Below are 16,664 nucleotides of genomic sequence, written 5' to 3' on the forward strand. Positions count from 1 at the left end.
GGGCTCATATAATTCTTATTACAATCCATACATACATCAATTATGTAAAGCACATTTGTTGCCATCATCATTCTCAAAACATTTGCTTTCTACTTGAGTCCTTGGTATCAGCTCCTCAGTTTTTCCCTGACCCCTCATTAACCCTTGATAATTTATAATTATTATTTTTCATGTCTTACACGGTCCAATGTCTTCCTTCACCCACTTTTCTGTTATCTATCCCCTAGGGAAGAGTTATATATAGATCATTATGATCAATTCTCCCTTTCTCCCCCACTTTTCCTTCCCCTCCTGGTATCACTACTCTCATTATTGGTCCTGAGTGGTTTATCTGTCCTGGATTCCTTGTGTTTCCAGCTGTACCAGTGTACATCCTCTGGTCTAGCTGATTTGTAAAGTAGAATTGGGATCATGATAGTTGGGGAGAGGAAGCATTAAAGAACTAGAGGAGAGTTACATGTTTCATCGGTGCAATACTGCACCCTGACAGACTCATCTCCTCCCCGAGGCTTGGATTCTTTCTTCAGTTCTTTCAGTGGATGATCTACTGAGGTGTTCTTCCTTTTTGTTTTTCTAGCTCTAAGCATTTGTACATTTCATTATAATATTTTACCTTTTCTTTTTGAGATGCCCTTACTTCCTTATGTCTCCCATCGGACTTAGGTCCTGTATGATTAAGCGCAAGTTCACAGTGTCTTCTGACACATCCACTTTGAGCTTTCTTTCTTTGCTGTGCTTTTAATGACATTTTGTTTTCATGTATGATGTCCCACAGCTCATCAGATTTTATTGCATTAGGGTTCAGTGCAGTAAATCTGTTCTTGAGATGTTCTCAAAATTCAGGTGGGATAGACTCAAGGCTTTATTTTTGGCTCTCACAGACTTGTTTTAATTTTCTTCAACTTCATCCCGAACTTACATATGAACAATTTATGGTCTGATTCACAGTCATGGACTGGTTTTAATTTCTCCATCACAATTTCCACAGATGTAGTCAATTTGTTTCTGTGTATTCCTTCTGGAGAAGTCCGTGTGTCCTTTGTGCTGATGAAAAATGGTGTTTGCAATGAAGCTATTAATAGTGCAAAAGTCTATCATGGGATCTCCAGTTTTACTTCTATCACCAAGACCACATTTTCCAACTATTGTTCTCTCCTCTGTTTCAAACTTTATCATTCCAATGGCCAAGAACTATCATTGCATCTTGGTTGGATGCTTGAACAATTTCAGACTGAACACAGTATACCTTTTCACTTCCTGCATCACTGCTTTTAGTGGGTACATTTGAATATTAGTTGCACTGACTGAGTTTCCTTGTATGCGGATAGGTATTATCCTAATATTGGCAGCATTGCATTGGAAGATAGATTTTGAAATATCCTTACTGAAAATATGTGCAATGTCCTTTCTCTTGATTGTGTCATTCCTGGTATAGTAAACCATACTATTTTCTGATTAAAAAAAGCCAATACCAGTCCATTTCAGCTCACCAACGCCTTGAATATCAATCTTAATGTGCTCCATTTCACTTTTGGAAACACTGCTCTGGAGGGGATGCTGAAGACTTGAAGACTGCCTGGGGCCATTGCCAAAAAGGAATCAACATGCCTGAGACTCTGTTTTAGATTTTCAGCCTTCTGAAAAGTGAAATAATAATTTCCTATTTCTTAAAGCCACTCGGGTGTATTTTTTTGAATTATTATTATTATGGCAGTCTTTTGAAATGAAGACCTCAACCTGAAGACCCAAGCTCCAGAGTATTAGAGTTTCTATTCTGGTCCCTGAGTTAAGTGACATGGCTAGTCACGCTGGGAGGGAGGGAGGGAGGGGGGAGGAACTTACAAAGGTACTAAATATTTGCACAAGTAGTTAGATGTTTGTAACGTGGGAACTAAGGTTTTTAGTGTGGAGAAGCAATTCTTGCCTGACTTGTGTTGATTGTTCTTGGGATCCTATTGAGTAAAGTCTTTCACGCTCTTCCTCCTTGTCCTGGACTACTGCGGCCAGGCACCTCCTTCAAAGGTCTTATGAGTGAGGCTCTTGAGATACACCCAACATTCTTGGGGGGCTGCTACTTTACACAAGGGGCCTTTGTTTTCTTTCTTTTTAAATGGTATCATCAGTGATTCTGACTCATGGTGGGCAACCCCATATATGGATTTTCAATGGCTGGGAACTTGCAGAAGCACACCTCCAGGCTGTCTGCTGAAGCAGCTCTGGGTAAGTTCAAACCACTTTCCTCTTGGCTAGAAGTGGAGGGTTAACCTTAGAATTCACAATTGAATTACTTGTACTAAAAGGATATGTGAAGAGGTTTTTGGCAACTTGTATTATTCAAAGTACATCTGTACCTTGTACATTTGTATTATCCAAGGTACATCTGTTGTACAGTCATGTATGTACTCTTTCAGCCACACACACTCTCTTACACACGTATTCATGTATGTATATATGCCAACACACAGAAATATGCCTACATTAACAGGAAAAGTTACTCCGATTTTAAAATCCTGATAAGCCACGTCTGGGAGAAAACTATGCCCTGGTAATTTACCATTCCAATCAAAACCACACTCACTGCCATTGAGTCAATTCCACCTCATAGTGAACTGTCCCCGGGGGCTTCTGAGATGGTGAATTCTTAGAGGAGGAGAAAGCCTCATCTATCTCCCACAGGGCGGCAGTTTATTTTGAACTGCTGACCTTTCAGTTAGCCCAACGTGTAACCCACGGTGGCACTGAGGCTCCTCTGATTTTGAACCTTAGGGGGATTAAATATCATGCAAGAACTTTGTGCACCAGATAATTCTGAACCTTCTGCTAAGACCGCGGTGATAAAGAAAAACCCCATGCCGTGCAGTAACCCTCAGGTGGTGCCCACGGTCCTCGGTTTAACTGTTGTTCTGGGTCCACCAGCATTTCCTGGTACGTGTGAGCCGTGTCCTCAGATTTCTCAGTAAGAAACACATAGGCTCATCGCCAAACTCTTAAAATCTAATATTCAAACACATGTCCTCTGATAAGTATGAGGATGTTATGATTATTGTTTTACTTGGCTAGAAACCAAAATCAAGCTCATTGCCTCGAGTATTATCCCAACGCACAGTGGCTGGCACTCTAGACACTGTAGAGCAGTGGTTCTCAACCTTCCTAATGCCGTGACCCTTTCATACAGTTCCTCATGTGGTGGTGACCCCCAACCATCAAATCATTTTCATTGCTACTTCATAACGGTCATTTTGCTACTGTTAGGGATTGGGCGACCCCTGTGAAAGGGTCGTCCGATCCCCAAAGGGGTCACGACCCACAGGCTGAGAACCGCAGCTTAGGCAGAGGAGAACTGCTCCCTGAGGTCCCAGAGATTGTGAGCCTTTATGGAAGGAGAGAGCCTCAGCTTTCTCCCGCTCAGAGACTTCTGGGCCTCCTCTCCCCCACCCCCAGTTAGAACATGTGGTTTGACTCTGTTACAGTGAATTACTGCTTTCTAAATGCTTTTCTGCGAGCCGCCTAGTGATGACTCTGACATGTACTATAAGCAGAGATTCTGATTAAGCTTCTTAGAAAGTAAGTTTTGATTCCCCCCCACCACTCCACCCCTCTCTGTGAGACACAAACTTGCTTAGAATTCAGAGTTAAATCTCAGGCCGTGCCATATATGATTCAATATTATATATTGAATGTTTGGAGATGGGGCCACGTATTTTCATCATAGAGTCAGATCACTAAATTATTATGCCTCCAGTATTATAAGTGCATGTTACTTTAAACCATAAAATGCCATTTCTGGTATCCAGTCAAAAATAAAGCAAAGTCTTTGGCACCGAGCTGATCCTGACTTTTAGTAGCCCTACAGGTCAGGGTAGAACTGCCCCCGTGAGTTGCCAGGAACACAGCTCTTCATAGAGTAGAAAACCTTCATCTTTCTCCTTCCGAGCACCTGGCGGTTCAAACTGCTGAGCTTGGGGTTAGCAGCCAAAGTTGTAACCTTATAATTGCTTGTTTAAAACATGAACGATGGAATGAAGTAAAAACACAGTATTAGGAAAAAATTGCATTTGTTTAATGATATGCTTTTAGTGGCATCTCAACATTTATTGAGGTGTTGAAAGAAGAAAACTAGTATTCTATGGTGAGGGTAACAAACGTACAGATGTGCTGACACAATGGATGGATTGTGATAAGGGTTGTACGAGCCCCAATAAAATGATGAAAAATATCTACATTTCCTTGTTACCAAGAAGGAATAAAAATAACTGAACCAAAAAAACCAAGAAACTAAAAAAGAAAACTAGCTATTTCATGAGTTTCCAAAAACATGGTAAACGCTTTTAAACATTTATTAACTAGATCCCTAAGTCTTTGAGGTAGTTTGAGGAATTTTGACGACAAATAACTCCAACCAGAAATCTAAAACTATAAATAATAATAAGCTAAAATTATTACACGAGAAGAGTCAAATATTATAAGGTGTTTTCCCAGATTGTGAGAGTGCTACACTTTTATTATTTTTTAAACATTTTATTAGGGGCTCATACAACTCTTGTCACAATCCATACATATACATACATCAATTGTATAAAGCACAACTGTACATTCTTTGCCCTAATCATTTTCAAAGCATTTGCTCTCCTTTGCATCAGGTCCTCTTTTTTTCCCCTCCCTCCCCGCTTCCCCCTCCCTCATGAGCCCTTGATAATTTATAGATTATTATTTTGTCATATCTTGCCCTATCTGGGGTCTCCCTTCACCCCCTTCTCTGTTGACCGTCCCCCAGGGAGGAGGTCACACATAGATCCTTGTAATTAGCTCCCTCTTTCCAACCCACTCACCCTCTACTCTCCCATTATCGCCCCTCACACCCCTGGTCCTGAAGGTATCATCCACCCTGGATTCCCTGTGCCTCCAGCTCCCATATGCACGTAAAGAAGAGGTATAGCTGTAACCCAGGTGGGGACGGAGCATGATAGTGGGGCAGGAGGAAAGTCAAGGGAAATAGAGGGAAGAGCTAGGAGGCAAAGGGCATTTATGGAGGTCTAGACAAAGACATGTACATGCAAATATATATATATGAGGATGGGGAAATAGATCTATGTGTCTATATTTATAGGTTTAGTATTAAGGTGGCGGAAGGACCTTGGGCCTCTACTCAAACACTCCCTCAATGCATGAATACTTTCTTCTATTAAATTGGCATTCTATGACGCTCACCCTCCCGACACAACTGCTGAAGCCAAAGCAGGTGAACAAGTAAATGTGGTGAAGAAAGCTGCCCGGCTATCAAAAGAGATAGTGTCTGGGGTCTTAAAGGCTTGAAGGTAAACAAGTGGCCATCTAGCTCAGAAGCAACAAAGCCCACATGGAAGAAGCACACCAGCCTGTGCGATCATGAGGTGCCAAAGGGATCAGGCATAAGGCATCATCCCCCCCAAAAAATATCATAGTGAATGAAGGGGGAAGTGCAGAGTGGAGACCCAAAGCCTATTTGTCGGCCACTGGAGATCCCCTCACAGAGGGGTCTAGGGGAGGAGATGAGTCAGTCAGGGTGCGATATAGCACCGATGAAGAATACAGCTTTTCCCCAGATCCTGGATGCTTCCTCCGCCCCAACTACCATGATCCGATTTCTACCTTGCAAGACTGGATAGAGCAGAGGTTGTACACTGGTGCATATGGGAGCTGGAGTGCTACACTTTTAATGAAGTATCAAGTCAAATAAAACACACATTCTCCTTTTCCCTCGATTTTTCATATACACAACTCTTTTTCTCATGCACGTACTCATTTACTTTTTCCTCATACTACACACATGGGAGGGGTCTTCAAAAAGTTCAAGCAAAAATTTCATGATCTTTTTTTTAATATTCGAGGAGCATGTTTACATCGTAACAAACATTCCAAGACAAAACCACTGATAAAACATTAATGATATTCCAAATTTATTGTAAAGTTTCTTTAGTTCTCATTATCTTTTAATCCTATTTTCCCATGAACTTTGTGAAGTCTCCTTGCACCTTAGCCATATTTTAGTCCAAAGGTTTTTGAAATGTTTTTCTAATGTTTTCATATATATCCATTAAAAATCATGAAACCATTTTCTCACTTCCCACCCTGCCAACAGCAACCTCCATGGCAACACAACATATAACACCTGGAAAAGACTGGGAGGAAGGGCAGGCCAGTTCCCTGTGGTGTTAGGCTGGTTGACCACAGAAACAAATGCAGTGGCACTCATATATGTGTAAGAAAGAGCCTTATGTCAAGAAGTAATTACGCACTAATAAAACCTCCCAACCCAGTCCAACTCAAGTCCTTAAGTCTGATACTAGTCCATCAGTCCCTCTTCAGACTCCCGCAGCTGCAGCAATGATGCAGAATGCAGGAAAATTACAGGCCAGTGGACGCAAAGTCTTGTGGAACCGATGGCAGTGGATGCAACTCCAGGACTATGGCTCATCTCAGAGTGGCTCGCCAGCAGGAAGGTGAAGGCAGAGAGAGAGGGGGAGGTTCCCAGGAGAAGGCCACGCCCACAAGGAGGCACCATCAGGCGATGACCTGGTTGACAGGCTAGACTCCACCCTTACACGTTTATATAGCTTCCAGTTGACATGAACTTATGTAACAACCACACCTATTAACCATCTCAGCCCAGCAAGGGAACTGAGAACACTCAGGAGAAAGATTTTCTTCCTGTTTCCCTGGAGGTGAAATGATTTGTATACTGGGATGGACAATTTATGTCCAAGTTGAGACTGATTGAGGGTGGAAGGATCATTTTTACCCCCTAACTTCATTCCTGATTCATTACTTATTAGACGAGTCACTCTTGTCCTCATTTACCTAGTTTTCCAGCTACAATATGGAAACAATGTAGTTATCCAAGTTTTCTCATTAAAATGATTAAATACCTGTAGATAAATGGCTTAAAATAAAGCCCAGCTGTTTGTTCAGTCAAACCGTACCCAGCTGTTGGAGTGCAGAGACCCAGCCTGAAACGTCGTTGGAGGTGCTATCAAGTCGGTTCTGATTCATTGCAACTCCACGGTCAACAGGTCCCGTGCCATCCTCACAAGGGTGGGTGTGCTGAGCCCATTGCTGCAGCCGCTGGGTGACTCTGTCTTGTCGAGGGTTTGCCTCTTTTCCCTGCCCCTCTCCTTTGCCAAGCATAATGGCCTTTCCCAGAGACTGGGCACTGCTGGTAACATGTCCTGAGTTGGAGAGGTGAAGTCTAGTCATCTTTGCATCTAAGGAGCATTTTCACTGTGTTTCTTGCAAGACACATTTGCATGCTCATTCATGGTACTGTCAACATTTTCCACCAGCCCCATAATTCAAATGCATGGATTTCTCTTCAGTCTTCCTTGTTCAATGCCCAACTCTCACATGCATATGAGGCAATGGAAAAGACCGTGGCTTGGTTGAACCTGGAAACCCTTATGCTGAGCGAAGTCAGTCCATCACACCGGGACAAATATTGTCTGACATCACTCCTGTAAGAATAAATTCTAAGACAAAGGCACCATCTATTCTCAGGTCATGTAATCTTCTAATCCAATCGTCCAAGCAACAGGGTGGTGTGCCTACCTAATGCTCATGGTCCATAGATCATCCACCCACATTACCCCACCCCCGCACCCCCGCCTAGTTTGTTTTATTGACAGGCACACTCACGCCTTGACTGCGTACTTGCGCTCCTTCCGCTGCTGCCTCTTGACCTTCAGGCTCTCCTTGAGCCGGTGGCTCATGGCCCGCAGATCCACGGGCTTGTCCTTCTTATACACTTGTAGAACTTCCTGAGGCTCTCCTTCTGAGTCTGGTTGATGACGGAGGAAACTCGAGCAATGGGTCTGCGGACAACTTGGATTTTGGAGCACTTGGACGGCGCACGGCCTGTCACTTTGGCAACCTGCAGCTGCGACCACTCCACCTTCAGATTGTCCAGCGGTTTCAGTAGCTATTCCTTCTTCTTGCCACGAAGGATTGGGGCCTTGATCTTGGTCATGGCTGAGCTTTAGAACCCTGAGGCCACCTGGCCCAAGGTCGGGGGTTGGGGGTGAGGAAGAGCCCATCCTTGATTTGTACACGCTCATCATCACTTCCACAGAGAAGGCCTCGCTTCACCTGGGCTCTGTTTCTTAAGCTGGGAGGACAGGGAGCAGACCAAGCAGTTCCTGCCTTATCACACTGTTCTGCTGTCACCCCAAATCAACAGACAGTTCTGCAAGGGTGCCCAGTGGACCTTCATGAAATTCAAGCCCAGGGGCGGGGGTGGGGGGCACGCCTGTCTTGGAGAAGGGGATTTCACTTCTGTGGGTGAGTAAGCCAAGAGGCAAGCTGCTATTGGCAAAAGCACTTAACATTACCTATATGGCACCAGACCAGGTTGGGTGGTCAGACATTTTACTGTAATTGGGCATAATCTCAAGAGTGTTGAGGAACTCAAGTTGCATAGGGGGCTATGGGTTGGACTGCTCACCAAAAGGTCAGCAGTTCGAAAGCCCCTGTCGCTCTGAGGGAGAAAGACGAGGTTTTCTACTCCTGTAGAGACTTAGAGCCTTAGAAACTCCCGGGGCAGTTCCACTCTGTCCTATAAGGTTGCTAGAAGTCAGGTCTGACCCCGTGGCAGGTGAGTTTCACTATTGTTGGTGCGCTGGCCCTCGGCATGTGATCCCTGCATTTCATTGATTCCTGTGCGATTCTCCTGTAACTGTTCACCAGTGGTTCTCAACCTGTGGGTCGTGACCCCTTTGGGGGGGGGGTCAAACGACCCTTTCACAGGGGTTGCCCAATTCATAACATTAGCATAATGACAGTGATGAAGTAGTAATGGAAATAATGTTAGGGTTGGGGGTCATCACAACACGAGGAACTGCATGAAAGGGTGGCGGCATTAGGAAGGTCGAAAACCACCACTGTACATCAAGAAGTGGGAGCCGTCCAGCTGGGAGCACATGTGAAGAAATCCTCTCCCACATGAAGTCTTTTTTTTTTCCCCATTTTATTTTTATTTTTTTAAAACAATTTATTAGGGGCTCATACAACTCTTATCACAGTCCATACATATACATACATCAATTGTATAAAGCACATCCATACATTCTTTGCCCTAATAATTTTCTTTTTTTTCCTCCTCTTTTCTTTTTTTACATTTTATTAGGGACTCATACAACTCTTATCACAATCCATACATATACATACATCAATTCCGCACGAAGTCTTATCGACAACTGTGTCTACTGGTGAGAATTTTTGAGACACAAATGTGCACACTTCTGTCTGTCCTGGGCTGTTGCTGATTTTCTGCTTTCCGGACTCACTTTCTTGGGTCTCTCTAAGTGATTAAAGCTTGTTTGATTTTTTAAAAATGATCTCTGTTTAGGTTGAATTGTGTCCCTGAAAAATATGTATTGCAAACTTTATGGGTATAATCCCCTTTGGAATGGGCTTTCTTTCTAAGTTAGTGAGGAAGGATTAGTGTAGGGTGTGCTCTGAGCCCATCACTTGCAAGATAAAAGAGAAGACTAAGGAGGCAGAGATGGGGGAAGGAAGCCACAAGCTAAGTCACATGAGGATGACTCAGGGGCAGAAGCTCGGAAGAAACAAAGACTATCCTCCAGGTCCCACCAGGAAAGAAAACATACCCGCACAGCCAGCACCGGTGTTTCAGCTGCCAGCCTCAGACTTTCCTCCAGGTCCCACCAAGAAAGAAAACATGCCCGCACAGCCAGCACCCGGTGTTTCAGCTGCCAGCCTCAGACTTTCCTCCAGGTCCCACCAAGAAAGAAAACATACCCGCACAGCCAGCACCCGGTATTTCAGCTGCCAGCCTCCTGACCTATGAGAAGATAGATTTCTGTTTGTTAAAGCCTAACATTTGTGGTACTTCTGTTATACTAGAAGTATACAACCAAGACAGGGTGATTGATGGATGTATGGTAAATGGATCTGTGTCTACATTAGCGAGAGAAGAGACCTCATTATTTGGAATAAATACTGCTCTTTCCAGAAAGGAAAAGGAACTCTGGTGGGGTAGTTGGTTATACTTTGGACTAGTAAGTGTAAGGTCAGTAGTTTGAAACCTCTAGGCACACCCTGAGAGGAAGATTAGGCATTGTACTCTTGAAAAGAGTTACATATTTGGAGACCCACAGGGCAGTTCTCGCCTGTCCTATGGAGTTTCTATGAGTTATAGAATGGACTCCGTGACAGTGAGTGAGTGCCAGAGAGATTTGGTCTGATTCAGTGTTAAATGAAGAAGGCAATTATGTCAGCAGTTCCCTGGGGGGCTATTCCATTTATAGATAGAGCTTCATTTTGAAATGTTCAATCCATGTTGTTTGTGTAATGTTAATCTTGATTGAATAAACCCTATATGGTCATCTCTCAGGAAGAACTTCACCTACCTCACTCCTCTGGTCAATGTTCTTCTAATATGAAAGCTGTCTGTGGTCTATGGACTGGGCAAGCCATTTGGTTACTGGGTATATTCTGCACACTAGATTGTATGTTCTTTTCTATCCAGTCATCTGATAAAGAGCTTATTCTATAGCGGTTGTGAGATTTAAAGTAAAGATGTGTTTTACAAGAACATTGGGGATGATCACATATAGAAAAATAAGTGAACGAGTGAGCTCATATGGTATGAGAAATGTTGTAGACCAAAAGAATGCACTAAGTGCACTGAGTTATTATTCAGCAGAGTAAGCAAATAGTAGTCACAAGTAGTTTTTTAGACTCTTCCCTGAAGAATCCTCTTAGAAAGTGACTGTCACCTAAATACATATATAAAGATCTCAGGTCTTTATAGGAATGATGATGAAAGAATTAAAAAAAATAAAGATAGAGTATGCATTTCTATTTCTATATCATAAAGTATAGATGTAAATCCTCAAGGGGAATACTTTAAAAAAGATGTATTTTTTATGCTTTGATGATATCCATATGACTTATTTAACATTTTTTCTGAAATTATAAAGTTTGAATCCCTAATCTCTTTATGTTGAGGGAATTGGCTGATTGATTGGGAATCATTTTGTTGCCCCCTTCCCCTTGAAAGTAGATATCGCAGAAGACAGATGCCATACACACGAAGGCCACTGCGGATCAGAAGCTGAAGAGAGACAAGGACCCACTTCCACAGCCAATAGCAAGAGAAATCTTCCCTCTGGAGTTGGCACCATGAATTTGGATTTCTAGCCTCCTGGGTTAGCCTGGGTTGTCTAGAGAAACAAAATCAATCAATTTAACGCTCCTTACATCAATAAGTATGTTTATATCAATAAAGCACCCCAGCAGAGAGGTGACGCAGGCTGCAGAAAGAGCACAGGCTGGGGGATGTAGAGTCTCAGGGATTCAATGTCAGTGGAGACATGGCAGAACACCAGCAGCTCTCAGGGTTGGCGGCAGAGTCCCAGGAAGCAGGAAGGTAGAGAGGCAGAGAGAGGTTCTCAACTTCTCCTTTATAATAAGACCGCTCACCCCATGGAGGCATCATCAAACTGTGATTTGATTGACAGGTTGAACCTAGCCAGGAGTGTCTGGTTGATACAATAGCTAACTACCATACCTCCTAACTATAAAGAAAATAAATTTCTGTTTGTTAAGGCCCTTACTATTTGTGGTATTTCTGTAACAGCAGCACCAGCTTAAAACAAAAAACAAAAATCAGTTTCATTTTTGTGCCATCATGAATCCTAGCCTTCCATTGACATTTGTTTGTAATTGTTGCACAATTGTCATCCTGGAACTGTTTTCTGTGTTTGATCCTCCAGTTCATAGATTTTATGTCTTGTTGTCGTTTCTTGGTGCTATAGATTGAATTGTATTCCCCTTGACTATGTATCAGTATTAAATAATTGCCTTCCATTTTGTGGTATAATTATACTCTTTGTGTTAGTCTTGGTACATTAGAGAAACAAATCCACATAAACTCATATATACGAGATAGTTTTATATAAAGGGTAAGTTTTAAAAAAGCATCCTAACCCAGTGCTGCCCAAGCCCATAAGTCAAACATTAGCCCATATGTCTGACACCAATCTACAAAGCCCTCCTCCATCTCACAAAACACATATAATGACTCCGAATGCAGGAGGAGAAAGCCAAATTAGTGAATGTGTAAACAGTTCAGCACTGGCAAGGGTCTCCACATGGCTGCTCCAGCACCCAGGGCTGCATTGGGGTAGGTCCATGTGACTTCTCCTCAGGGATGTCTCGCAGGAAGTGAGCCTTGTCAGCTGAAGCAGGGAACTGGCTAAGACAGCTGCACCCTGGTCCGACCATCACAAAGCAAGAGACCGGAGAACTAGAAAGGTGAGGCTCACTGAGCCATTTACTCTCCGTCCTTCAATTAACCCCACATGTGTTTATCGGCCAGGTTGGCACAATAAACCTTAACTATCTCACTCTTGGTATAATTTTGCTATTGGTTGTAAATGCTAACCTATCTGATGTTAATGAAGCAGCACACAGACTACAGGATTTGATTGTATCTTGAGTCAATCTCTTTTGGGATGTAAAAGAGATCAAACAAGTGAGTAGGGATCAGAGGAACACAAGCAGGAAGAGCTCAGAGTGGAGCGAGACCTTTATTTGGAACTGGGGCTCTTGAGCTGAGAAACTCCTAGGCCCAGGGGAAGGTAGATGACAAGGACCTCCCCAGAGAGCCTAGAGAGAAATAAAAGCTTTCCCCTGGAGCTAGAGGCCAGAATTCCAATTTATAGCCTCCCAAACTGTGAGCAAATAGATTTGTTACCTCAAGCAACCCAACTGTGATATTTTTATTACAGTAGCTAGCACGAGATGACTAAGCCATTAGGTCTACTTTCTTCTTTCCCTAAAGCACATTCTCTAGTATCTTTTGAGAAGCAGTTGGAGATAAACTTTTTGCAACTTTGTAGGGATGAACGTGTCATTATTCTAGTTACCCAAAGGAAACAATTTATTATATAGATATATTAGTCAAAGGATTTTATATTATTGATATTAGTTTCAGAACTATTAAGTGGAAATGCATGAAGTTGCTGTTTTTGTGGGTAAAAGAGGGCTGGATATCAGCAATTTCATCTGGTTCAAGCCATTAAAGGTCATATAGTGCAGAACTCAGATGCAGACAATGGATAGAGAGGAAAGTCATTGCCTAGGGTAGGACCCACTAGGAGTCCAAGTGAAGAGAGCAGACCACTTTCATTGGTGGAAAGTAAGTTTATTTATTGCATGTGTTGTTCTCAGTCATTTTTTCCAGCCTCCACTGACTGAAGAGATTCATATGCGAAGCTGGCTATCAGGAACACGATGCTTTAGATAAGAATGATTCAAAGAGAGAAGAAAGAAAAAGAGCAAACAGGGCTATTTCCTTCATTTCTCTCCTATTGGGGCTTCCAAAACATTTTCCTTATTCCTATAGTGGTGAATTCCCTGGATGACACATGCCTTCACACACCCCACCCCCCACCCCCACCGCCTGCGCTCCAGGATTGTAACACTCTTTGATTGTGGAGATCCACATCTTGTCTGTATTTATGAACTATTTTGCACAACATTGTTTGCTTAACCACACAATGTTTCCTTTATCATCTTAGACCCCTGATGTCGCTGTTACAGAAATACCATAAGTGGGTGGTCTTAAAGGATAACAATTAGTATTTTTTTCTGTTTTGGAGGCTGAATATTCAAAGCAGGGTCTTGGACATGTCAGTTGCTTTCCTGTAGATAGTCTTTTGCATTTCTTAGTCCCTGACTTGTGGCTGAGTCTCACATGGCCTCTGTATCCCCCTGCTGCATATGCATCTGTGCTTAGGCTGGTTTTCTTAGGCGTTATTAGATTAAGAACCCACCCAACACTGGTATGATCTCAACTGATTGATTATATTGAATTGATTGATTATATTGAATTATGGAAGGTGCATAGCATACATGCCCTTAGCCTTCACTGGACCATGATTGCATTATATCAGATGAAGCAATCATATTGCGTCACCATTGGAGTTGTTTTGATGGCACACATATATACACATGTATACTTGATAGCATTAAGTATACGGGCAAGGACCCAACACAATTCAATGACTCACCTCTAAGCTTCAAAGGAAACATTTCTCTCAGTTTTACCCAGTAGGAGAAGCAAAGTTTCCACTGAGCAGATGGCTTGTTTTAAGAGCCCACTAGAAAGTATGACAGATTATATTTTCCCTATTTGCATCTTATTTTTATTCTCAAATAAAAATGGGTTGCAAGGAAGCTCAAAGCTACGATTGTTGCCACGTTCCAAGCCTTCTTGAAATCCCCACTTAGACGTTTCATCCTTTCCTACTGCTGCTGCTGCAACGAATTACCACAAAACGAGCAGCTTAAAACAGAATACATTTATTATCTTATTGGTTTGGAGGTCAGACAACTGAAGTTGATTTTACTGTGCTAAATCACGGAGTCCACCGGGCGACACTCCTTTTGAAGACTGTAGAGGAGAATCTGTTTTCTTCTGTGCCAAAATTCTCGACTTTCCCTCTGTTGCTTAGCTTGACTCTCTTTTCTCCACCCTCACAGCTGGCAGAGGAACATGGTCACGAAGGTCTGCACATGCAGGTCCTCTGACTGAAACGCTTCCTTCGACGCTTTCCTCTTTGTCGGACGTCCTTTTTTGGTCTCAGCTAAAAGGTTTTTTCCTCTCAGAAGTCTTCCACATATGATCTTTAGTTAGGATGAAATCTAATGAGGTTCTGATAAGTCTTCTTCACCATGTTACCTGCTTCCATAGTCTTTTGAGCACTCAGCACTGCTGATAATTCCTTAGGGCTCCTTAGGTTACATTCCCTCAGCTTCTCTGTCAGATTGTTCATTCCAGGAGGACAGGGCCGTTTGTTTTGTTTATCACAATACACGGTGTCTTATAGGTATTTGGCACTTAGCAGGCACTGGCTGATTGGTGAAATGATTAGGTGCTTGGCTGTTCATTCAAAGCTTGGTGGTTCCAGTCCACCTGGTGGCTCCCCAGAAGAAAACCTGGAGATCCACTTCTATAAGGTCACTACGTCCAAGTGACCTTAGTGAGCACCTCTACTCAGTCACACGAAGTCACCCTGAGTTGGAATTGGCGTGACACCCCCTGACCACCACCACAGGCATGGGATGAAGATGGGAGAGTTCATTTCATGTGTCATCCCCCCCCCCCCCACCGGCTTTGACCTGATTTTTGTGTCTGGTTCCCTTAGTCCTGATTTTCTGACTTACTATTGTAATCAAGGACAAACTCACCCTCATGCCCACTTCAGGATCTGGCAGGGGTCTCCACACGCTGCTCCAGCACCCAGGGCTGCATCAGGGTAGGTTCATGTGGCTTCTCCTCAGGGATGTCTCACAGGAAGTGAGCCTTGCCAGCTGAAGGAGGAAACTGGCTAAGGCAGCTGCACTCCGGTCTGGCCATTACAAAGCAAGAGACTCGAGAACTAGAAAGGCGAGGCTCACCAAGCCATTTATCTCTCTGCCCTTCAATTAACCCCACATGTGTTTATCTGCCAGGTTGGCACAATAAACCTTAACTATCTCACTCTTGGTATAATTAAGCTTTAGGTAAAAAGCGAAGTTTTTGAGTAAGTAGTGTGTGCCCAGGGGGTGTGTGCATTTACCCAGGCATGTCAGAACAGTCAGACCTTGGGTTGTCTAAAGGGAAAATGCCTTATAGATGGAGAATGGAAGCGACTTTGCACAGTGATGTAAAAAGCATGATTATTATCACTAGTGGGGGCGCAGCTCATGCTTCATCAGCTTAATCTGATGCTAGTTGGATTTTTCTCCCTCAGATAAGTACTGGAAATAATCATAATCACCCCAGAAGTATTAGGCACTAAGGAAGAAGGGCTAGTTTAGAGCGCTACTGATTTTAGATCATGGCTCCCAAGACTGGTAGGCTGGAGCCTGTGGCAGACTCCCTGGGGAGTGCGATTGCCAGAAGGGGGTGCCCTGGGCAGCAGAGGTCTTAGCTGTTTTGTTTCCTCTGCGCCCTGGCCACACAGAGCATCTTCCTGCAGGCTCAGCCCGCTGTCATACGTTTGGCACAGCGCCTTTGACGTCCCATGTCTGCGTGCTTCTCTGCAGCCTCGCTGGGGAAGAGCGGGGGGCGTTTGCTTCCCAGCTGTATCAGGTCGGTCTGCGTGGGCACCAAGTTTGCTGCGTGTCTCCGGGCCCTCAGTCTCTATAGGTGCTTCAAGCCCTGATTCATCCACGAACACGATTTGCCTGATTGTTGCAGTTCGGGCCTGGAACAATTTTAATTAATGGGAAAATGGTCCTCCATACACCGATTAGACCTCTTCAGGTACAACCAGATAAAAGCCTGATAATTTGGATGGAGTACTCTTCTTAAACGGCTCCTCTAGGTACGGCAGCCAATGAGGTAACTGGGCTCTCTCCCATCTGACCCAATGAGTAATTAAGAGAGGCCTTTTTCTTCCCTACCTCTCCCCTCCTTCCCCCCTCCCCAACTCCAGCTTAACAGGTTGGTGGTATAATTTGGAGACTTGAAGGGGTGTCACGCTTGGAGCTTAGGCAAGAGCCAGGGGCACCTTCTCTCTGGTCGCGGGGCGCTGTCCAGCTGGGGTTGAGCAGCCGGCTGGCAAGCGAGGGAGGAAGGCGGTGGCAGCTCCCCGCCAGTGTGCCAGGGACCCACCACC

At 43.7% G+C, this 16,664-nt stretch overlaps 1 pseudogene; it reads right to left on the bottom strand.

Moving 5' to 3' along the window:
* Positions 1-7,664: 7,664 nt before the first annotated feature.
* On the bottom strand, positions 7,665-7,999 carry LOC142437202 (large ribosomal subunit protein uL29-like; annotated as a pseudogene).
* Positions 8,000-16,664: the final 8,665 nt, after the last annotated feature.

This window comes from Tenrec ecaudatus, chromosome 1, assembly GCF_050624435.1.
Source record: "Tenrec ecaudatus isolate mTenEca1 chromosome 1, mTenEca1.hap1, whole genome shotgun sequence".
In the NCBI taxonomy this organism is placed as follows: Eukaryota; Metazoa; Chordata; class Mammalia; order Afrosoricida; family Tenrecidae; genus Tenrec; species Tenrec ecaudatus.